Source organism: Phalacrocorax carbo, chromosome 6 (assembly GCF_963921805.1).
Source record: "Phalacrocorax carbo chromosome 6, bPhaCar2.1, whole genome shotgun sequence".
In the NCBI taxonomy this organism is placed as follows: Eukaryota; Metazoa; Chordata; class Aves; order Suliformes; family Phalacrocoracidae; genus Phalacrocorax; species Phalacrocorax carbo.
In genome coordinates, this window is record NC_087518.1 from 61,636,922 (window position 1) to 61,661,446 (window position 24,525).

Below are 24,525 nucleotides of genomic sequence, written 5' to 3' on the forward strand. Positions count from 1 at the left end.
GGAAATCCTTGCAAACATGAGGAGGAATATGGAAATAAAGCTGGAGTTGCTTGTACGGCAGATGAACAGACAAACAGCTTGTTAAACAGTTTTAGGGCATAACATTTCACTTGTGACTGAGAGTGAAACGTAGGCTGCTTTATCAGTGTATTGCTCTAGCTTTAGGACATAGGTAGGACAAAATTTAGGATATGGAAGCGTTAGCTTAGATGCTCTGGAATTACTGAGGAAAATCCAAGAGACTGTTATTGTTATTCCCTTCTTATTTTGACAGACAACACTAAAGGCTTGGTGTTACAACACCCTTGATTTCCCGTCAAATGTTTAACTTCCAATTTCATGATCAAAGAATAGTGTATTGGGGGTTTCCTGGTTTTGGTAGCAAGGGGAGTTTGGTGAATTACTTTAATCAGTAAAGATATATATATCTAGAGAGAGGGACATATATAAAGAGAGAGAGAAATAAAGAAGCTGACCATCCCATAACAATGCAATAAATGACTTCCTCATACCAATACAAAAAGGAAGCTAGTGGAGCATACAAAAATACAGAAGTAAAAATAGCTCTAGTTCATCATTTAGAGGCAATTATCCATTGAGAAGTCTGGTAGACTGCCAGTGCCTCAGCCTTCATACCCGAATGCATGGGAAGAATAGAGAGACAACTAATGAAAGGATTTTTATTTTTTTTGTCAGATAAAAAGTTTTTTAATGCTTCTATTACAACCATAATTGTTTAAGAACAACACTAATTCCAAACAGAAATTGGAATGTATGGCTAGTTTGTGCAAACCCCTCACATTTGTACTGTAGAACAAACAAAAAAAGATAATAAAACCACATTTATTTACCAAATAACCAAAAATAACACAAGCTTTTAGCTCCGAGGAAGGAGGAATATGAAAACAACGTAAAGCAACAAGGTTAAAAGTACTAACTAAAATCATCCTGATTCAGCAAAGCTAACAGAAGGACTAATGTGATCTGTTAAGCAATTTTTCTACCATAATGCAACCAGACTGAACAAGATAGACATAATCCTTCAACACCATGAACTTCAAACACCATAAAGGAAGGGAGCAACACAAATGCTGAGGAGTGTCAGTTGAAAAGAACAGAAATGTCATCAATAGACAGATATGGCTTCACAGTCCAATGGGTCAAGATAGACTGAGGCGTCTCAGGTAGGAGGGAAAGTTCAGTGTGGAATTTCGGACGAAGTGGTAAGGACAGTAAGATCATCTGGGGCAGGGCAGTGTCTGCTCGAGTTGAACTGATCTTGTACAAACAGTCTGTAGCAGAAACCAGCTGAAGAGAGAAGTTACCAGTGCTTTCCTCTGAATGTGTCGATGGTCCAGCAACACCACACTCGAATAAAAGTACAAATGTTAGGGTACTTATTAAATACGTGACTCTACTGTTGGTTAGATCAGGTTATCAGGCCAGAATTCTGACAATGAGTTTTGAGAAGGTTGCGTTCCAGTGTCATTGAAGTCAGTGAAAAACACCTGTTGATTGCAGTTAATGCTGCCTGCTGTGCATTCTGTAATTATTTTAAAGTCACTCACAGCTCTATCCTGGAGCATATGCTTGATGCTGAAAGATTAGTCTAATGCTTTCCTGACTTCCCTTTCCAATATTGTATATAACAGTGAACATTTTCTTTTTTAATGGTCGGCAATATCATAGCAATAAGTATAATCTTGAGTAGAGTTAACATCTTTCATATATATATCTCATATATAAAGTCAGATGCTCTTTCTCATTAAAACTGAATTTATTAAAACAGAGTGCCTGATTCAGGTTGCCGCCTATAAAATTTCTTTTTGGTAACTCAGCTCGCTCATTACTACCAGAACATGGCTGCATGAGTCATCGTTCCTTCCTCTAAGAGGAGCAGCTACTATTTATATGAAATAATTTGTGGGGATGGTCAAGGGACTCATTTCACAATTCCATTCTTATTTTTACTTTTCATTTTTACTGCCAAATCATCCCAATAATAATTTACAGCCAAGTAACCTGTCGTAATGTAAACTCCCTCCTCCCTCTTGTTGTTCCCTCATGTACACATCAAACGCTGCACTGGCTTTTGAAGCCTCAAGACAATACAGCTTTAATTAATTTGAAAATGTTCTGTAGTTATAGCTTGTTATAACAAGCAGGTTAAGATAAAGATTTGTATTGGAACAGAACAGAAGTGATGAACTATTTAAACAAGCAAAAAAACAAACTAAAAGCTTCTTTGGAAAAATCAACAGTGAAAAATATATCAATTTATTTCCTTTCTTATAAAATAGATTTTTGATACTGTCTTTAATGTGTAATACATTACGAGAAGGCCATTGCTGATGTTTTGAAGAAGTGTTATAGTAGTATTAATGACATCACCGTTACCGTGATGATGTGGTTTTTGTAACCATCATCTCATGGGTTAAAGTGAATATTTTGTTAGCAGCAAAGCTCAGAAAAGCTTCAGGGACAGAAGATGAGGGTGAAGGTAGAATTTGGGAAAACTGCAATCGGGAGTGATGTCATAAGGAAGGGATGGTGTGGATGAATGTGGAAAAGGGGAAAAGAAGGACTTGAAGTCTGGTGAGAAAGGAGAAGAGAAGAGAAAGTTAAAGAGAAGGGCTTTGAAGTCATAAACCAGCAAAGTTCACTCGTGAGAGGGGAGAGGGTGGAAATTGAGCGTTGTCACCATCACAGAGGAATAGAAGCCAACACAGATATTATATAAAGATTGTTGTTTTCTCCCTTCAGCATAAAACAACATCCATGTGCCCTGAAAACACAGATGTTTTCATGTTGTTTTGGTAACGTTCATCAGTTTGGAGACATTAAAAACGTTAACGCAGTGTTTGTGTTTCAGTGCAAATGGACTGCCAGAGGAGGCATACAAGACCACCCAGTCTTAGAAGAGACAGATTAATTTTAACCAACACAACCCCAATTTTGAGTTTAAAACAGAAACGTGAACAGTGGCTCTGAGGAGTTTTGAGAGAATGGTGGATCAATGGCTAAAACATTCTCTCTTCAGGTTGTTTTTGATGAAAAACTACATGACCCTGACATTATTTTGAGTGCAGGCAAATGACACGGTGCAGTTTTATGCAGAGACACCCGAGTCAGTGTTTTTGTGCTCCAGCCTTTGAAACGGGGCTCAAACACTGGCATTTATATAAGAATGTATTTGGAGTGGACACACTACCAAGTCGTTACAAGTTTGTGCTGTCCCACAGGCTGCACGTTCTTTGCATGTTAGTGGGTATTAAATGGATTTTTCAGAGTCATAAAAACATCTAAGTTATGATAGTGAGTAACATATAATGATTAACACTTAACTATGGATATATATATATATATCTCAGATACATAATCCAAACCTAAAAATTATGACACTTCATACATACAGGAACTGTTTTTTTTCTAAGCAGACTAGGAAACAGTGAGTAATATGGTGTGAGAAGAAAAACATCACATTCAATCAGTTATTTGCATTGATTTTTATACATTAATCCAAAATTCATTAAGCTCTTATGCTAACCAGCTGTTTGTGGAATGACCCCAAAAGGCAAATGACAAAAAGCCATATTGATGCCAAAAATTTTCCTTGGGCTGTTCTAAAGCTGAGAAATGCTACTGCTTAATGTATTTATTTTTTCCTTAAGTTATATAATCACCAAATTCCAACTTCATCAGAATATTATAACACATTTCTTAAATGGGAAAAACTGTCCTGTATGATCAGCATTTCTCGTCCTCAATGTCTCTTCTTCCCATTCTGAAAATTTTAGAAAGTACTGGCAAAAGTACTGTCAAGGTAAGGTCAGATAAATCCTTGCTTTCCTTTGCCCACTGTTTGTCTATAACGTGATACAGGAATATAGGAATTCAGCGCTGGTGTGGCCAGCAGGGGCCGGGCAGGGATGGGGCCCCTGTGCTCGGCCCTGGGGAGGCCCCACCTCGAGTGCTGGGCTCAGGTTTGGGCCCCTCGGGACAAGAAGGGCCTGGAGGGGCTGGAGCGTGTCCAGAGAAGGGCAGCGGGGCTGGGGCAGGGTCTGGAGCACAAGTGTGCTGGGGGGCGGCTGAGGGGGCTGGGGGGGTTTAGCCTGGAGAAGAGGGGGCTGAGGGGAGCCCTTCTCGCTCTCTGCAGCTGCCTGAGAGGGGCTGGAGTGAGGGGGGGGCTGGTCTCTGCTCCCAGGTCACCAGTGACAGGACGAGAGGGAACGGCCTCAGGCTGCGTCAGGGGAGGTTTAGGTTGGGTGTGAGGGAAAAAGTTTTTTACTGCCAGAGCGGTCAGGCCCTGGCACAGGCTGCCCAGAGAAGTGGGGGAGTCACCAGCCCTGGGGGTATTTAAATATGTCCTTTTTGAGCTGGAAAAAAATGTTGTTGGTTAATCACGTATCGAAGTTTGTATGAAGGGTCGTCTAGTTGTGAATCATATCAGGATCAAAGAATAGTATGTTCTTCCTAACAACAGCTGTAAGATTCTGCAGGATCATTTCACCTAGAACAATAGGACTTGGACTAAATCCCAGATGAAAACTGCAAGTTGTTATTAGGAAGCCTGAATATGTGGCATGGTGGATGATGGGCCAGATGCATTTGTGACAATCATTTTGATAGACAGCACTAGCATGACCCGTTACTCCAGAAGCTTTGGGTCTGGTTATTTCATACATCTTTCCTGGGTTTTTTGGTTTGACTCTGGTGGCAATGGTGGTTACAGCTCTGTAAATTTAGTTAAAGGTGAATCAAAGCCAAACCAGCCATTAAGCACTGCTTCAAAGCTCAGGTGCCCAAGGACTCGCAAATATAGTTCTACAGAGATATATGTGGTGGTGTTTCACATTATATAAAACTGTCACTTGATTTCCAGTACAAAGCTAACTAATTTATTTGAGAGAAATAAGCACCCAACATTTTCCCTTTTTACTTGAGAAAGCAAGCTGTGAGTTGCTCTCACTTCGAAGTAAGCGCACTTGTAGTTCAGATGTTCTCAGAGGTGTGTTCTGCAGTCCTGGTGCTTCAGTTATCCAAACTGTGGAACTTGCCCAGTAGGTATCGTGTCTTCCACCCTGTAAACCAAGATATGGAAGGGAAGAGGCTCTTGAAAGTACCCAGGTCTTGCCATGAATTTAAATGCCCCTAATTCATGCAATTTAGACATAGCCTAAAGGACTATAATGAAGATTTATGGTTAGGTATAATTTAAAGAGGGTGATTAATAATTCATATATGAAATCTGTCTTTCTGTCCTGTAGGAAACAAAAAGGTTTGGTGCTGGTTTCTGGTTGCCTACATTTTGACCTGAGGATTGAATGTGTCTACTTAAAAAATATAAACACAGAAACTTTATATAAATTAAACATTTTTTTTTCAAATTTAATTCCTCTGCTGTAATACTGTTAAAAAAAAAAACCCAACCTCTCAAAAATTTTTTCTATCATCCCCAAATATTTGACTTAGTGATGCATATATTTATACACAACAAAAGAAATCCTGCGGGCATTTTTGGAGTGATGGTCTGTGTTAGAGTTTTGTAGGCTGGAGACAATGGCACTTGAACCCCAGTTTCTTGTGTGTTCTGAGAATTGCTCTGACCTCTGAACTGCCCTTTTCTCAAAGCTTCTTCCCTGATTAGATTAATTTTTGTTTCAGTGAAAGTTTAACTGGAACATTGCCAACAGGTGCGGTTCCAGGATCTTTGGATGCAGGTGGTTGAACACTGGAACAGGTTGCCCAAAGAGATCGTGGAGTCTCCGTCCTCGGAAATACTCAGTAGCCATCTAGACCTGGTCCTGGGCAGCTGGCTCTGGGTGGCCCTGCTTGAACGGGAAGGTGGCTCGGGTGACCGCCGGACATCCCTTCCAGCGTCAATCCTTCTGTGATTCTGCGCATTCATTCAGCCATTTCGTTGGTCCCAGCTGCTGGGATCCCAGAATCCCAGAATCCCAGGCTGGAAGGGACCTCAGGGATCATCTAGTCCAACCTTTCTGGGAAGAGCACCGTCTAGACGAGATGGCCCAGCGCCCTGTCCAGCCGACTCTTGAAGGTGTCCAACGTGGCCGAGCCAACCCCTTCCCTGGGGGGATCATTGGTCTGCTGCTTATTTTAGCGTCTAGCCAAGATGCGGTCTCCTACCTAGGTATCAGAGGGTCATTTGAATGAAAGCACAGCACAGTGGATTAGGCAAAGCAGCTGAGAATTGTCACTTATACCAATTATCCAATCAATAGTTCACTTGTTTGTGTTTAATCAGTGAAATTCATTAGATAGCAGGTTAGCCACCGTGAGAAAAGTATACGTTTGTCTTTTATTATATTTACATTGAGTTCCTGGGGTGTAATATTACAAGGTCTGAGCCCAAAACATGGGAACCGAGGAAATTTAGAAGAAATTTAAAAGAACATGCTTTCTCAGAGAGGAGGTTTATTCCACCTAGAGTTCACAGCCTGTAAAGTGGTTGTGGTTATTATTATGATTATTTTTAGTGTTGATGCTACTGGAACTGAACTCAGCTTAAGTTTTAGAGAGTGGAAGAGAGCAAAAATCAGATGCTGATTATCTACGCTCTATTAAATGATTGAACGCCCGCTCTCAGAACCCATAATTAACGGAAATACTTTTAATTGTTTAACATTGCATAATGCTGACCCCACATTCTGGCAAGAATTTTCACAAGCCATTACCTTTGCAATAACAGCAGTAATTAAAAGTATCCAATGACACCCATGACAAGCAATCATTTATAATCTATTTTAATTTTTTTTGTTGTTTAGGAATTACTAGAGGATATTTAGTAATGCTAGATTATCTCAAAGAAGGGAATGAGAAGAAGATTCTTGATTAGAATGACAAATATCAACAATGGCATACAGTTTTGCGTAGCAACTGCATATATACACACACACACGTCATGCTGCTGTGAGGAGGCTGCATGTGAGACCACACATGTATTTTTGAACGGATATTGTTTGTTTCTTAACATATATCTGATGCAACTGTTGGTTTTGGTGACAGTGTCAATGTCATTCTTCAAAGACACTGATGAATTAGAAACCACAGTTTTTCCTGTCCTGCAGAAGAAGGTAATTTTATTCTGATAGTTGAGTAGGGCTTCCTTGAAAGCTCTGAGTGGACAATTTATTTGTTGGTTTTTTTGCTTTGTATCGAAATGAATTGAACATGCTGAAGTAATTATGCTTTCAGTATTGTGGTTCTGTGACGGCACATACAGTGCAATAATCATACCCCTTTTTGCTATAATTATAAGTGACAGATGTCTGAGGCTTACAGTCATTTTAGCCTGACATTTTCAATTATTGCAGCAGTATTGATGGAAGAGGATTAAGCAGCTCTCAGATGCCAAACCCCATTATTTCAACTTTATGTAGAGCTGTCAAATCCTAATAATTCCACAGGGATTTAGCCATCACAGACTAAAAAGGCATGCAAAAGGTCTTCATAGCAATCTTAAAACTATTATGGACTGTCAAAATGTAAATGATCGTAATTTAATGAATATCTAATTTTATAACTTTCACTTAGGAATTTTAAAATTTTGCTCTATACTTCAAGTGATGTAGTGGTCAACACTTAGTAATATCCCTTAAATAAGACTTTAAAACATTTAATTGTTTATCCTGGCATCTTCGAATTGTGGCTCATGAGGGTGCATAGCCCAGCCCAATGAAAATATATCCAATGTGCAATAAAATGGATTGGATATTTTTCTTTTCATCTGGCATCTTCATGTCAACAATTTTCAGGCTGGTCTTTCAAGTCTTTTCAAAGAGAGGTAATTCATAAAGAGCTTCTCTGCTTTATTGTTAAGACACTTTCATGAAAAATGAGACATACTCAGTTCATCTTTTATATTATTGTAGGATACTTTAGAATAAAACTGTTCCATGAAGAATTGATTTTAGTCTTTACCCTCTTCTTTTGGAGATTCTGAATACCTACCTGTAAAATGTTCTTTCTTTAATCTTGGCGTGTTCAGGAAGCTAACTCCAAGGTTTAAAATCTCAGATGAAAGAAACATTTTCTTTGTACTTAGACCTAGCCGGATTTTTTTAATGACATTTTTTTCCTTTATGCGGCCTCTATTATTTGACAACTTCTGCAAAACTGGATACTGGATTGTGCATTGAAGATGACCCTTCATATCTGTTGGCAGACCTCTTAACCTGAAGGCTTTTCCCTACTGAAGGTTCTATTTCTTCAGTAGCTTAAAATTTCACAAGAAATCTATGTGAAACTTAGCACTTTGATGAGCAGTTATTTCATCTTTATGGATGAATGAAGCTGATGTTTTTAAAGATAATGAATGGGCACTGAAAATGTGTCCAAAGACAAAGTAGGCTCTTATGGAATACCAGGGTGATCCACTCAGCCGTATTTATTTGTTAAAAATTGTTTTCCTAATTAGATGCAGAAGTGTTGCTTTTATTCATCATCTGTAACAATTAATTATAACAGAGGAGGGAAAAAATATGGCATGTGCAGAGTGAGAGACTGCAGTATTTCTGTTTGACTAACATGTATCACGGCTTTAATTACTGTGATAGTATGTTTGTTCAGGAATAGCGACGATGCCAATAGGCTTTCCAGTCTGCTCAGAACCCTTATGAAGAGACGGTGCCCATAAAATGTAAGCAGGCTTTCGTTCAGTTTCTCGAGGTGTTTTTGAGTTCCAGCCACAACTGGTAACAGTCTCATAGTCTGACAAAGATGCTGAAATAAAGTTTCCAGTTTATCCATTGATTCACTGAAGCATATTCTTGCTCCTGACAGCCTCTCATGATGTCTTTGGCTGTGTCAAGATGGAAGATGTTGGTTGTTCATGACCTTACTTTGCTTGGCCTTTTCTCATTGCAGTTAAGCGTGGGTTTGAGACCACAGTAAATGGCCTATTGAACTCCAGCTTTCTCCACTGATCCTTTGAAGAATTATCCAGACTTTCCAAGGCATGTGCTGGGTTGTATCCACTGAGTTTTGACATTAGGCTACTTCTGAATGAAACCCTTGATCTCAGTGATAAGGTAGAAGCCCCTGTGTGATCAAGAGACCTCAACAGGGAACAGTGGAATCATAGAATGTCTTGAGTTGGGAGGCACCTATAAGGACCATCAAGTCCAACTCCCTACTACCTAAAACTAAACCATATGACTAAAAGTGTCGTCCAGAACTGTGACAGGCTTGGTGCTGTGACCACTTCCCCGGGGAGCCTGTTCCAGTGACCGACCACCCTCTCAGTCAAGTTATTTTTTATTAGAATGTGTAAAAATTATTTAGATAAAGCAAATTCTAGTTCTTCAAGTATAGCCAAAAGCCTGAAATTGGAGAATTATAACACTTGTAACTTCTACCGATCACTTTTGGATTTTGAGAGAAATGTAGAGGGACGGAAATCCAACCTCATTCAAAACGTAGGTCTGTTTCTTCTTCAGAATGCTGTAGGATTGCAAGAGTAGGGCATTACATCAGTAAACCCAAGAAAATCCCTGTGAGGTGCAAGGCTCAAAAAGAGAACTAAGAATAGCAGAAGCAAACATAAATGGATTTATAAGTAAGGCAAAACAGATAGAAAACTCTGTGCCTAAATTCTAATGTACATGTTGTGTAATTCCACTGAACATCGACCTACAATTTAAATAGTGGAACAGAAGATCTACTGAGGTGCAGACAGCAAAATGGTAAGAGGACAGTTTTGTGCAAGTGAAAATAAAGAGCAAATCTTTCTTCTCTTTACCCGTGATTGCTCTCTAAGAAATTATGTGGGTCTAGAGAAACTGTAGAACAATGTTACTTAATCCTTTTTGGGCAGAAGAGCTGGAACTCTGCTCAAGTCACAGAAGTGCAGCAGGCGTGCTTGAGGGGAGGAGGTACCTATCATCACTGACGTGGAAGTGTTTCTATAGAAATATGTTTGCTAGCTCTATGAAGTTTTTCCTCGGCAAGAATTTAAATCAGATCCCTGGCAGTAGTACTTGCCTATTGCATGTATTTTTGTAATTTTTAATAACAATCATTTTTTCATCTGTTAGTCACTGCGCCGCACTAGCATTTTGGTATATTCCTTCTTGAGAATTCGAACAACATCAACAATCAGGCTGTTTGTTTGACTTCTGGGTTTGCTGAGAGTGATTACTATAGGTCTTACACTTACTCTTTTTTTCCCACTTCAATTTGTAGTTAGCTAGTTTGCCTGGATCCCAGCAATTTGTTGCTATGACTGTTGGATGCTATCCCTTGCTTTGTGTGTCCTAATGAGCTCAATAGTTCATTTTGAGCTTCTGCATCTGGTAAAGATAATAAGCATGACATCTCTGTTAGTCACAGCAGTGCCTGCAGTGAAGGGCGCACTGGGTTTTGAGTTTAAAATAGATTTTTCTTCTATAGTCTGTGTGCTCAAGCCCACAATAATTACTGAACAAAATGTTCTTAGACATTTGCCTGAATAGCATCAATCAATGGCACTGCTTATGAAGGAGAAAGCTATTTTTGAGACATAAAGAGGCTATGCATATAAGCTGGCATTTACTTCCCTGCAGTACCAAAATCTAGACCTGACATTTTTGTTTTCCTTTTAATTTAGTCAATAGGTGCGCTTCGATCAGACCGCTAATAGTCTGTGCGTGCCCCTTCCCTACGAAACAACAGAATGAAAGGACCACTCCCTTTTGTCCTGAAACGATACACCGTTAGTTCACGGAGAGGTGTGCCGTGTTACATCAATAGCCATTCGGGGGTGGTTTTAAGGAAAACTCACAAAGTTCAGCTGTGCAACAGGAAACTGGTAGAAAAAGGAATAAAATCCAGGGAGGACCTTCACAGACTGAGTGTAGTGAAGAGGTATGGTTTATTTATCCAGAGAACAGGGATAGTCTTGGCTTGTTAAAAAGGGCTTATTTTGTAGAAATTCACAAAGACTAATTTAGCCTGTTGTCCTGCAAGTTGTTCTTCTCAGGAGTCCTCCTCTTAACAGGTAAAGCGTTAGAACAGGCAGCTTCTATGGAGATTCATGCTAGCCCCTTCTGTAAGAAGAGTCAGGCACTTGGGGGACATGGTTTAGGAGGCCTGGGGGTGTTGGGTTGGGGGTTGGACTTGATGATCCTAGAGGTCTTTCCCAACCTTAATGATTCTGTAATTCTAAGGTACATGGTAAGAATGTACTGGGGCCAGCTGATGCCTCTTTTGCATTTTTAGTAGGCAGAGGAGGACCTGGCAAAATATTTCTTTTGACATACTGTAAATTGGTTTTAAATGCTGTAGAAGATGGAGTATCTGGGCTCTGGCTGTGCTCCATAGATTAAAAAATCATAAAGTCATGTGGTCACCTGACCAGAAAAGCTCAGTAATTAGAGCACAGTCACACAAACAAGTTGCTTTGGAGTGACAGGTCAGGACTGTCTGGTGATCTGAGCTGCCGTGAGGCACGCTCTTAGTTAGTTGCAGATGCAATTAGCATTAGCTGAGTACTGGGACTTGTCCAGGCATGCAAGCCTTTATTAACAAAATATTGGTTCTGATATGCAAGTCATTCAAGAAAGACAAGGGAGTAGCTATGTTTTGGCTGTAAGGTACAATTAGCTTTTTGGGAAATGGCAGAATTTGGAGGCAACAGCAGTGTGATCCCTGAAACAAGTTGCCTGGTGTAAGTGTTTCACAAGAAGTCCAGTTCTCTGATAAAACACAATCAGGACAGCATAAAAAGCATTTAAAAGTTGGATAAGAATGAAAAATGCAGCAAAGAAACAGTATTTCCAGTCCTTCTCTCCAGACACGATGGGCACCTGGGTCCATGTGGGTTTGAAGAGCAGGAGAGAGTTCCGTGGTTTCTTCCCTGAGGTCGAAGAAGTCACCAAAGCAAAGTGTCACAGCTGTGTTGGGTGAGTTACTGCCCGCAGCTCCCAGGGGGGTCAAAGTTAGTTAACTGCGGACGAGTTCAGCTACATCTCACACAGCTGATTTTTTCTTTCCACTTAAAAAATCAAAACGAAGTAAACATGCGAAAAGATCAACAAGGGGGAGTATGAGAGGACTGTGTTAGAATCTACAGAACCTGGTTCTCCAAGTGGATTTACAGTGGCTAAGCTTTCCTTTATAAATAACAGAAGGAGAGATGGTGTGTTTTTATACCTGTACTTTCTGAAGAGTCTTGCACAATAGACACGAATTGTGCAAAATGATGCAAATGGGAATATCAAGAATTCCAGTAACCACATTTAAAATCAAATATGTGGCTTCAAAGTACTTGGAAGATGCTGCTGTCGTTTTGAGAATATGTATTCATATTTGTTTGGGTTTGCGACTGCTGAGGTAAGACAAACAGGCAGTAAACACTTCATGGTTATAGAAAGCCAAGTCAGCATCATATTGACAGGTGGAGATACAAGTAATAGTTCGATTGCCTCATTTTAAGGAATGCGGTCTTGTCTAGTAACTTGAAAAGCCAATTAATTGAAAACGAGTTTTTCACATGTGAGGAAACACCTTCATCATTCAGTATCTCTCTGAACTAGGTTCTAATCATGGAAAAAGGATTTCTCAGAAGCCCAAAGCACAGTTTCAGTTTAAGATGCTGTAGCCTTCTAAATGCAAAACTGCCTGTATCTGCCATTTTCACTGACATCACTCGTAACCCAGCCAGCATGTGGGTACAGGATCTAGGCTGTGTGTGCTCGCTAGGGGAGTGCTTTTCTATACGGATCTCACAGGTATCTAGAGAGACAGAAACAGCTGTGAGTCTGGCCACGTTTTGCTGCTGAATGCTTTGTGGAAATGTTGCCATTATTAGTCTTTTGAGTTAGTGGAGAAAGGGAGAAGGCTATAAAGGAAAGCCATGTTATTTCACGGTGCAGAGGTATGACATGAAGTGTGTAAGTTCCAGGTCATCCTCTCAGAAGTCAAACAGAATTTTAAAAAATTATTTCAAGGGAAACAGCATGAAGTCGTCTGTTGTGTTTTGCGTGAAAAGTCTAAGCTGCTGTGAGAAGCAAGAATAAAAAAGGAGCTGCTTGCTCCATAGTGCTATTTTGTATGACATTTGTACTGACTGAAACTGCAAAAGTGAACTAAAACAGGCCACACTTCTCATTTGACGTTTAGTCTAGAATCCTAAACACCTGGGAGAAGCCTTTAGGATCCAAACCCAGCTTTGACAAGTCAGATTTCTTTATTCCAAGTTGAGTGTATCCATCAAACAGGCAGCTTGAAGCCGGCATGACTTGGAAGAAGTAAGACTTTTCAGGAGCGCGGACATGATTGTGATGAGGATGTGACTGACAGGATGTTTTCCTCCCAAAGGGCTGCTTTCCTGATTGGCAGACTGACTCAAGATGGTGCATGCGGCTGCTTTACCTGCAGAGAGCTCTTCAGGGTTCTGCTGTTCTGTAACAGGGAGCTCCGCCATATAAGTAGGATGATAAAAGCATGTTATTGAAGAGGAAGGATGTGGTAAGTAAAGCCCTCATGATATCTGTTTCCAGTGACATAAAATCCAAACAAAAATGTTATTGCTCCTAGTACGTGTGGTAAGTGTCGGTGCTCAGTCGCATCGCTTTGATTAGCCTCATTCCCCTTCCTGCATTTGCATGTTGCCACCTGCCTCTGTTCCCTTGGGGATCCCCAGGAAAGGAACCTTGACTCTATGACTTTAAATCAAATCTCTAATAGGGGAACAGAAAATTGCTACCATTAAATAGTTGCTACCCATATTAAAGTTACACAGAAATGGTGAATACCCCAAATCTCGTTTCTGACTCCAAACAGTAAATGTCAGGATAAAGAGGACCTTTAGATTCCAGATTTTTTGCCTTTAACTTTTCCTTCCTGGCTTAGTCCTGATGTATTGATATGTTCAAAAACATGTAGACGTGGCACTTCGGGGCAAGGTTTAGGAGGCCTGGGGGTGTGGGGTTGGTGGTTGGAATTTATGATCTTGGAGGTGTTTTCCAGCCTTAATGATTCTGTGATTCTATTCTGTGTATTAGAAATCAGTTTAATTTGGTAGAAGAGTAGCGTCTGTCTTTACAACATTCAGAAGGAGACAATATTAATAAGGGGAAAGAAGTTAATGGAGTACTAGGAAAGCATAAGGGAGTTGTTCCCTTTATAACATCTGTGCAAACTTTGAACAATGGAATGAGTAAATTTGATGGGTGTAGGGTCTGGTGTCGAGTGCTGGAAAACTTTAGTTACCAATTCTGTTTGAACATTAAGCTAGATACGGCAAACCTTCCCTCTGTAAGGGGCCGTGCCGGTCCAGGGCCAAAGCATGCTTGCCAATTTTTGAAAGCCTAAGTGATTTTCCCAAGAAATAAAAAAAAATATTTTAAACAGTTATTGTATATATAGTTTGTTGCACTTGTGGCTGAACATGAAACGGCAACTGCTTTAACATTTGTGTGTGACACTTCTACAAAAGACTGGTGCTTTATCACTGAATAAATCCATTACTGTAGCACAATATAAGTAGGTATTTTGTAGAGGTTTATATTTATATTTTGCTCTGCTACACAACAATGTTAGGAAGTTAAGGCAACACAAGGGAACAAAAATTACACACAGTTTATCAGGGTGAAAAACATCTAACTTACATGCCATAAAACTAGTTTTAAAGCTTTCTAAGTTTCAAATGAAATATAAATGCAATTTCTCTTACCATATCCGCTCCTCGCTTCGAATACATGCGGGTTAGTCACGACACAGGTTGTTTGGAAACCCTGGAAAGTCTGGGGACTTGGTGAGCTCTGATTCCCAGGGAACATAAACTGAGATTCCAGTCTGAATAGCGATGTGCACAAAACGTGGGTGAAAAGGTTTCTGCCGTTAGTTTGTGTTTAACTGAAGAGACCTACTGCTTTGTGGTATCTGATTTGAACCGCTCCGAACCCACCTCCTTTGAATGGCCGAGTCTCTGCATTTTCATTGATCAAAATCAGCAGGAGCTGGGGCTGCTCAGCACCTTGCAGAGAACACAGAGTAACGTTTGGGATAGTGGAAACTTCTTCTGACTTCAGCGGTGGTTGGATCGAGTGCTCTAGTATCAGGCTTCAGGATCGCTGCTGAACTGGGAGGATTTCAGTGGGAGATCACCGAACTGGGAGCATTCCCGTGTAAGTGTGAACATGACCGTATGCTGATGCTTCAAACTACCACCCAAGTCCTTTGTGCTACTTTCAAGTCGTTGTGTGACGTCCAGTTGGTTTCCAAAAGCTTTAGGCTTTGTCTTTTCGAATTTGGCTGGCAAAGTATTGTCGTCTCAGGTATCTCTCTGTATACAAAGCAAAGTGCTTGGTAAGGTCTTCAGCATCGACTGATTGTATGCTTATGCTGTTGTTTGATGTAGGCTCTTGGAAAAGAGGGCTCTTCAGGACTTAGTCACTACCTAATTTGTATTGCCACTGCAAATGTTGCAGGAAAAGCCTTATGCAATTAAAAATCTCTTCTGGATCGGAATCTGATAGCTTTTTGAGAATCTCGTTTTGGGATTCGCACTGCAGAGACACTAACTTGTGTGGATTGGCCAAAGAAGGGAAAAAATTCTGTTTGTCTGTTCCATAGTTGCCAGCTTTGCTACTTCAGGTGTTATGGTGGGAATACGCAGAGCTGTGGGATTTAATATCAATGGTGTATCTTCAACTCGAGTGAGACAGATTTCATGCCAGGCATTTTGCTGGGTGATGGACTTCTGAAGAAGGTCCTTTTTTCCAAGGATTTTAAAGATTTCTGGGCAGTCTTCAGGGGCACACTCCTTTCTTTAGTGTTCTCTTAACCCCTGCACAATAGTTTGCACATATAATTTCAATTTGTGTATGTAATTACTACAGTATCAGTTAGGGATGCACTCAAGAAGGAAAGCTTCTGTACAGTTTTCAGAGCTTAACAACTGGTACGTATTTTTCTATCCTAAACCAAAGGTTTGCAGGGGTTGAAAGGGGAGTTAAATTTGATAAGCACTGAAGTAAATCTGCAGCGGGAAAGGACCTGTTAAGTCTCTGCACAGACTATATTTGCTTAATTCTGAAGAACAAGGATAACACAGAACATGCAGATTTCTCCACGTTTCTTTACTTATTTGGGCTAGAAGACATAGGGAATATATAATCAATATGTTTTTCTTATCCTATTAATACTGCTTAGAGCAGTTTCAAGGACATTTCTCTTAAGAAAGTAGAGGTAAATCTCTAACAATATAAGAATATTAGTGCTCCAAAAGGCACATCTTTACAGATGAATACATTACATTAAACAATATAATTAATATGTCAAGATATGAAGGTTTTGTAAATCTAAAAAAATATTGCTATTTCAAAGTAGAACTTGGTAACTTCTCTGTCGTTCCCATAGAAACCTTTGTGGTGCCAGAGGAAGCAGCAACTGCAGTTGTTGCACCAGTATGTGCTTTCTTCCAAGATATACATATTTTTTTAAATCGGTCATGTAAGTCAGTCAAAATTGTAGTGTGAAGCTCTACCATCAGCCATGGCTGAATTTACAGAAGTTCTAAAGCCAACATGTCAGGATAGCTGGAGAGACAATGCATGGATTTAATATCATTTGCCAGCGGGAATTCCTGGAGCTCAGAGTAATAATGCCTTCTACATTAATGTGCAATGAAGTGAGTGTAGCATTAATCTTCATAGAAAGTTCAGTTCTCCTGAGAACGTGGAAGGATAATAGAAACCACATTAATAGAAGGAAGGAGCCAGGTAACGTGGGGTTACTTCTATATAATTTAAATCTGATTAAAGAAAGTCTTAATATTTTCTCTCTCTGCAATTTGTCAGAATCAGGCACTCAGGATGACAGATAACAAGTGTCTCGATACTGTGAGCAAGTGAATGTGTGACTCATACATCTTGGTTTAGTTTGAAATTTTAAAACCCAATTCATAGAAAGAATTATTTCTGAAATTACTATAGCATCACCTTTTATGCTACTGTACCTGAGAATCTGTCGGTTATAAATGCCCTATTTTCTGGAGGCTACTTTTCTGCTATTAGAAATGTGCCTTATTCTGACTCTTAATTCATAATCTTGCCACCTGAGAATAAATTAAAATGTGACAGAAATTGGTTTGATTGTGTATGGGGAAAGGGATGGAAGGTTGGGGGACCTCAAACTGGTAGTAGAGAAGCGCGCAAATGGAAACGTACCACTGTGCTTTGTATTTTCCTCCATAGACGGGAAATCTTTGGATTTGCAAAAGTAGTTCATCGTTGTTCCTTTAATTAAAAGAAATTTGACATCGACTTTAACTTTATCCTCTCTTGCTATAAGTGTGATTAGAATGTCATCAACTTGATTTGAAGCATGACTTCACCTCAGGATCAGAGGGGGGTGGGGTAGGAGGAAACAGACACCCCGACGGTCGTTGAACTTGATCTTGCAGTGGAAGGTGCGCGTGTGGGAGAAAGCGTGCTGAACGACAAGCAGGGGGTTTGATAAAGGGCTCCAAGGAAGCAGGAGGAACAGGCTGGTGGGCTGGTAGGAGGGCTGTGCCCTGCATTCATTACGGCATTTTGTGCAGGAGCAGCAGGAGCCTTTTTCAGATCTGCCAGAAAAGGATTTCTGTCTCTGTGGCTGATCCGTGTGACAGCCTCAGCTCACGCTTTTTCTGTTAGGGTCAGCTCTCCAAACACTGGGACAAAGCAAGACTCCAGGGAGGCAGGAGGAGTTAAGATGACGTGGGGACTCTCAAATTCATGTGTATTCACTGGATTGTACCTAAGCCAGCACGACCTTCCCCTGCCTTGTCTCTGCCCTGCGGCACGACTACTGCCTCTGTGCAGATCAGGCACGTGGGTTTACCTGCGCTGCTGAGTGCTAGGCACAATTTTCCACAGCCAAGTTTTTTTACATGTCCTTTGTCATTTTGAAACTACTTGCTAGATCAATTCCATTAATTTTTTGTAGCCGAGGAGCCGGGATTCGTGTTGTGGTTCTTTGTGCAACAGAAACCTCAGCGACACCAAGGGAATAGGGCTATTTGACGCCTCAGTTTACAAGTGAGAAAACATTGGAGTTCTGACTGCAGTGACCTAGAGAGGCTTAATTTATGGAAGTTTATGCAGCACTTTGACATTCCTGGACGTACGTATCGCTCTGCAAGAAATACAGCGCAATGTCCTTGTACGGTCTTTCCCGCACACACGAGCGACCCAGGCTCTTGCCAACTGACCATGCCGTTTTGGGGGGTGAATATCGTAATTATCCTGGATGCCAGTGAACAATTACAAAATCACTTTGCCACTCAATTCCTACTGATTTTTCAATAGGAGCTGGTAAAGTTTTGAGTTAAAACCTTTTTATCCTGAAAAATACGCACATGATTATGATATTTGCATAAAATTGACTGAAAAGCTTTGGCTAAAGTAAAGCTTGAGTGACAAAGGAAAATAAAAAAAAAAGGTATGGGTTTGTTTTTTTTTTTCCAAAAGACACTTTCTGAACAAAATCACTTACTTTGAATAAATCAAGATATTTTGTTGAGCCTGAAATATTTTATTTTCTAATTTTCCCTTTTCCTTCATAAATTGCAAGAAAATTTGTAGGGTTTTTTTCCACCAGTATCATCATTCCCCAGAAAAATTAATTACCCGTGGAAGTGTAACTTTTACTTCTGTGTATTTGGAAAGGTGTTGGTGTGGGTTTACACATGCACAAATATCCATGGACATATCACTACCCTGTTGATTTTTCCATGGCTTTATTCTGCAGTAATTACTGGATATTTGTCTTATTTAATTCTTGCATCAGTGTTTTGGGAAGTATTGTTGCTTTATTTCAGCGATAAGTTGATCCCTAGATGAAGGTTGTGAAGACAGTGTCCTGTTAGAGGCGTATCCATTATTGTTATTAGATTCTTTGAGGTGTCCGCCTTCTGGGTTTTTTCAAGGCATGTAAGTTTTTATAAGTGTACTTTCTTTTACTGTCTGCCTCATCAGTGGCATCTGCTCCAAAACGTGATTAGACTTCCTCATTTTCCCAAGCATGAGACATGGATGGCTTTTATACGTAATAAGATACTTTTCATAGCGTGACTGTTGATGCCCGAGAACTGTCAAGAAGAAAGATATATTTTGTTGTGCTTGAGGTTTGTAGTCCAAAGCCGCTCAGAGACCAAGGACGTTTGAAATTCGGTGTCATGATGGGGAAAAAAATAACGCCAACAGGGTTGTAGAGTAACTTTTGTCTTCCAGATGCATTCAGAAAGTAACGGTGCCTTTACTTAGCTTTATAACGAGTTTTTTTCACCTACCCAGTTACTGGAAATAAACATCACAAATCTTAGCCTACTGCAGTTTTCATGCATCAGCACTGGAGAGAAATGGCCAGCACAGATTCACTGAGTTCTCCCTGCTGCCCGTGGCTCGTTCTGTCAGCTGACCCTTAGACAAATGGGGCAGTATCCGCCGCTGGGTTTCTCTCAGGGCTTTCCTAATGCTCCCTTCTGGCGTAGCTAGGGAGCAAGAGTACAGCTTTGATGTGCTTGGTGAGAATGAGATCAAAATGTCCCCTTTATGTAGGGATGCAGGTGATCAGAGACAAAGCTCCATCTTTATTGTGGCTCAGGACGGTGTCGGGCAGGAATCACAGAATCACGGCATGGCAGGGGTTGGAAGGGACCTCTGGAGATCACCTCGTCCAACCCCCCCTTACGTCGTGGGCGCAGTTACACCGGCAGCAACGGTAAGCATAAGCAGGGAAAAACAAAACAGAAGCCTCAATGCATTGGCCAGTTATTTCATGTGGACTGAAGCATCTTTTTGCAAGGTTCCCTCCGTTATTTGAGCCTACTTTCTAGTGTTGAATCGAAGAGTTGCGGGGCTGCTTCTGTAATCTTGTCAAACATCATTACTAGTTCTTCTTTCTGCAGAAGGCTGGAAGCTCAGTATGTGGACCGCGGTAGCGTTCCTTTGATGCAGTGTAACCTGAATTCAAGTAGCATTATGGTCAGATGCTCCAACTTCCCACTGGGTCGATCCCCAACAGACTGGATGCTGGCAATAAATTTTATCTCCTTTTCCTCACTTCTTAGGCAAGGGATGATGGCCTGGGAACATTCCTGCCTCACGGGTTAGTCACCTTTATTCCTTTCTCTCGTGAGGTATTTTGCTTTGCCTTAGTCCTGAGGATAAGATACGACACACTGTGAGTGCTGCCAAAGCTTATATTTTGGTGTTTTGCTTCAGATTTACAGCCTAAAAGGATACAGTGTTTCTAAGAGGCACTTACTTCTCAATGGCCTACCCAAAGAGTACAAAACCTTCCAGATTCCTGTACAATTAGTTGTCCATTATGCCAAAAAGCCCATTACCAGTATTTCCAGTATTCTCCTCTCTTGCCCGTTGTTGTTACTGAAATGCAGACGTTGAGATCACCCTGTTTTCTGGCTGTTACCTGTATGCTTTGCTGAGCATGGGTTCCACCATCCCGCCAGGTACGGCGGGTTCTACGTGCAAACAGAATAGAGAAGGCCAATGTCTTCTTTCAGATTTGCTTCTGCGGTTTCCATTGCTTGCTTTTGATACCGTTCTGTTCCGTATGACTACAGCCTGTCTCCGTTTGATCACTGCTTGACACTGACTTCTACGAGAAAAATCTCAGACGTATACATCTCACGTTTTCACTCGGTTTGAATGCTTCTTTTCTGAACACAGGAAAAATCTTTCAAGACTCTGCAACCGTTTTTTCTTTTCCTCCGAATTTTGCATTGTCAGGCCACTAGTATGTGTCTAACAGACCTGTTCACAGGCTGCTAAAGAACAAACCAGAATGGGCGATAATAAATGCAGCTAACAAATTTTAGTGGATACTAAGGTCAGATGCTCCGCTTGAGGACCTCACTCGCTGCCCTCCTTTGCTGCAGTACTTGTGTGATTAAGACTCCTCTCATCAGATTAAATTAGGTGAGCAAGGATTACATTTACTACAGGTACTACATCCCTTCCTTATGCAGTACCACTGACAAAAAAGATCATTTCAAGATGTTTCCTGTGATATATATGCTCAAAGTGGGGGAGAGGAGGGGGAAGGGGAAAAAACCCTCTTTGAAAGGAGGAGATTTAAGCTATTGTAGCCTCAGGCAGCAGTGATTTATATTCAGCAATTTATGAGTGCTTTACTGACTTCTTCATTATTCAGTAGAAAAAAAATCCATACTTACTTTTGCAAGTGCTATATCGACACGTTCTGTAGGTATTTCTAGGACATGTCAATACAGTATTTCACATTAAACATATGTCCTTTTCAATATGTATTGCTACCAAAAAAAGTCCAAATGGGGCTTCTTCTATGGTGTACATATAATATGCATCTTTTCAATCTGTTTCTCTAATCAAGCTTTGAGCTGAGAGGGTCTATGTCAAGGTTAGTGGAAGAACAAAGACCTAGGGCACCACTGCTGTAATGCTCTGCAATTTAAAGAACATTAAAGTCTGTCAAGTCATTCTGCTAAAAGAAAAGAGAGTGTAGAACTGTTAAAACTGTTTTCCCAGTCTAAGAAGGACTAACTCCCACATTCAGATCTGTCCCGGGTTGCTGGCTTAAGTTCGTAGTCTGTCATCCACATAAAAATCTTGAATGAGAAGTTCTCTGGCCGTGAGGGAAGGTCCCAGGGGGTAAACTTGTCCGCTGTCCTTCATCCTTAGTCTGGTGTTTTGTATGTTATCGATCACACGAACCTTCTGATGCTTCCTAAGTGGACCTTCAGCAGTTCCTCATGGAAGACCCAATTCTTTCCTGGTTTCAGCTTGTAAATGACTTCAGATTCCCATTCCTAGAGCTCTTGCTCTTTAAAGGGGCATATCACCGGTCTATAGGAGTTTAGTTAAAACCATGACTTAGCGTACGACATTTTCATTGCTACGGGTTTGTCTAAAATGTCACTGAAGGTTTTATGTGCCACTCAGATGGACCAAATGAGTATCTACTGTTATCCCACAGTCTCTGGGAAAAAAAGAAAGCACTAGGAATTAATTTGTCTCATGGTGTAAATTGGAAACAGGTCTTGACTAAGAAGCATTAAAGTTTCTGTTTTGCAATCAAGCGATGTTTAGAAGGGATGTTTATATCTTCGCTTTGCTTTCAATGGAAGCTAATCATAGTTTTGGAGCTGAGCCTCCTATTAAATTTTGCTGAAGAGCAAAAGATGGACACAGTTCCAGTAAGCCTTATCGCAGAATCCTTGCCAGAGAAAGATATTTTGAATGAATCTCCTGTTTGTTGCCATCTGATGCCTTTCAAAAGCCTGCTCTTTAGAAGTGCAATTACGGAACAACAGAAACAGTCTCCTGCATCTGTGGGATTCGTCTTTAAATTCAAATTAAACAAAACTTGATACCAGATGTTTGAAATGCAGCTTTGTTTCTCTGAGTCCTCCTGGGCCGCTGCGGGTCAGTGACAATAGTGATATCAGGAGTAGCGCCCAGCGTTTAGAAACTACGCCTTCTAATGAATTATCCCCTGCTGCTTATGTCGAGTGTGGCTGCAAGGGTCCTGCTGACGCTTCCGTCAATAAGATTTGCATACCGTAACTATTATTTTATTAAAAGCTAGTCACCGTTCAGAATAGCACAGTTACAGTGTCCTCTTGCTCCTTGTGTGGTACCTGCTCTGTTACGTGTCCAAAACCGTTTTCTGTCGTCTGCACCTTGATGAATATCTTTGAATCCGGAGCTGGAAAGCCACTTTCCAGTGTCATCACGGTTTTCTTCTGCAACTCACTCACAGAGGTGAAACCACGTATGAAATGCTCCTTGCCTCTTAGACCAGCTCTGCCTACGCAGTAAATTTAATCTTTAAATTATTTTTTTTTCCCCTTTCTCTGTACAGTTACGCTGACAGGGGTCTGATCTTCCCTCCTCTCGTTCACTGGGAGTTTTTCTCCTGGCTTCACAGGAGGGTCTGGTCTGTGCATTTTCTTAGGATCGCTATAGAGCAAAAAAAGCAAACAAAGAAAATTATTGAATTAAGATTATTTAATGTGTTTCCACATAAATGAAATAATAATTCTATTTCACCTACCTTGAGCTTATTATTTGAATATTTGCATAAGAATTGGGTTGTTGCTTTTTAAATACAATTTATTTTAGAATAACAATTGAAATTAAAATTATTTTAATGTAATTTCCATTCTCTGGGTTAATTAGAAAATATTTGTCTATATTCTGCTAACGTAGTTCACTCTTGTTCAGTTACAGTAGCTAGAGCGAAATTAAGAAATGGTAAAAATAAAACCCTTCACATTTTTGCTTCTGTTCCCCAACTCTTTGAGCATGAGCATTTTTCACGCAGAGGGGAGTTTGCATTGAGTGTCTCTTGAGCATTGACACGCGTTTCTTTGAAGTTGCTATTCCGTGGACGTCTATACGAGACAACCTTGTTTGCCTAAATGTTTGTAAAAGGTGAATAAAAAAAGGATGGATGAGCAAAATTACTTCAGATTTCATACGGAACGTTTGAATGAAAAATTTGCGTGCCATACATTTTGGCCGTGGTTGCTGTCCCTCTTTGAACAGGCTTTCCAGTTGGATTGAAACCCATTACATGCCGTTGGGTTTGCTGCTTGCCCACTGTCCGCCCGGCATCTCTCTGCATTGGCTCATAGGAATCAGCAGTAGCAGAAATATCATATCGTTTGATCGTACTGTTCTTGATTGCATATTTTTTTTTGAGACCTGGGAAGAGAGAAGAAATAGGTCCTAGGATTAACTGCTACAGCAAGGATTGTAACTTATAAGGAAGTTTATGTTCTATGACATCTTCCTACATTTCAGAATATACTGTCACCACCTTTGCTAAGCAGTAAAAAACTAGTCATATCTAAGGAAATGGAAGTCACTGGAATGTACCCTTAAGAAAAATACCCAACAAACCATGCTGCGGTAGTGATGTATATATTATATATATGTACACACAGATATATACAAGCAGCTCTTGACTAAGAGCTACAATAACTAGAGAAGTATACTCAAAACTGAAACCATAGCTCCCTCCTCTTCTCCCCACCCCTTCTCTACTCTTGGAAAAATACTGTGTTACACAGAAGGACTGCTAGGACTGGGTTTTAAGTACCTGGAGAGCCTTCCAAGTCCAGTGTCGTGAGATGAGATTTAATTAGCTACAGCTAATTGGTTCACCAGGTAACAAAGGGTTGTGGGTCGTGCCTTTGTGCGCGGGGTTGTGGGTGTTGAAAGTGAGCTTGGGAAACAGGTAGGCTGACCTGCAGGTTAGGGTTGGAATGAATTCAGGTGGAAACTCTGTGAAGTTCTTGCCATTTAGGGCATCAGAATTATGTAAGGATGAGTTTTCCTTTAAAGTCTGAACCTTTTATAGCTTCTGTCTTTGATTTCCTAGATCTTCTTTTTAATGTACAGTAGTCATTAATAAAAAATTGCTTTCTGAATTATTTCAAAGAACTCCTCATTTAATAAATTCTGAGAATACAAGTGTTTTACAAGGGAACCCACAGTAAATTAAAAAGGGCTTCTCTTGTGTCACCTCTGA

The 24,525-nt window shown here is 40.5% G+C and overlaps 1 long non-coding RNA gene across 2 annotated transcripts in view; it reads left to right on the forward strand.

Annotated features, from left to right (window-relative positions):
- LOC135313986 (uncharacterized) overlaps positions 1 to 24,525 on the forward strand; it is a 443,735-nt gene that overhangs the window by 279,092 nt on the left and 140,118 nt on the right. For both annotated transcript variants that reach the window (XR_010373508.1, XR_010373509.1), the window contains one exon: positions 13,318 to 13,467. This is a non-coding gene — a long non-coding RNA (uncharacterized LOC135313986). The remainder of the gene's footprint in view (positions 1 to 13,317; positions 13,468 to 24,525) is intronic.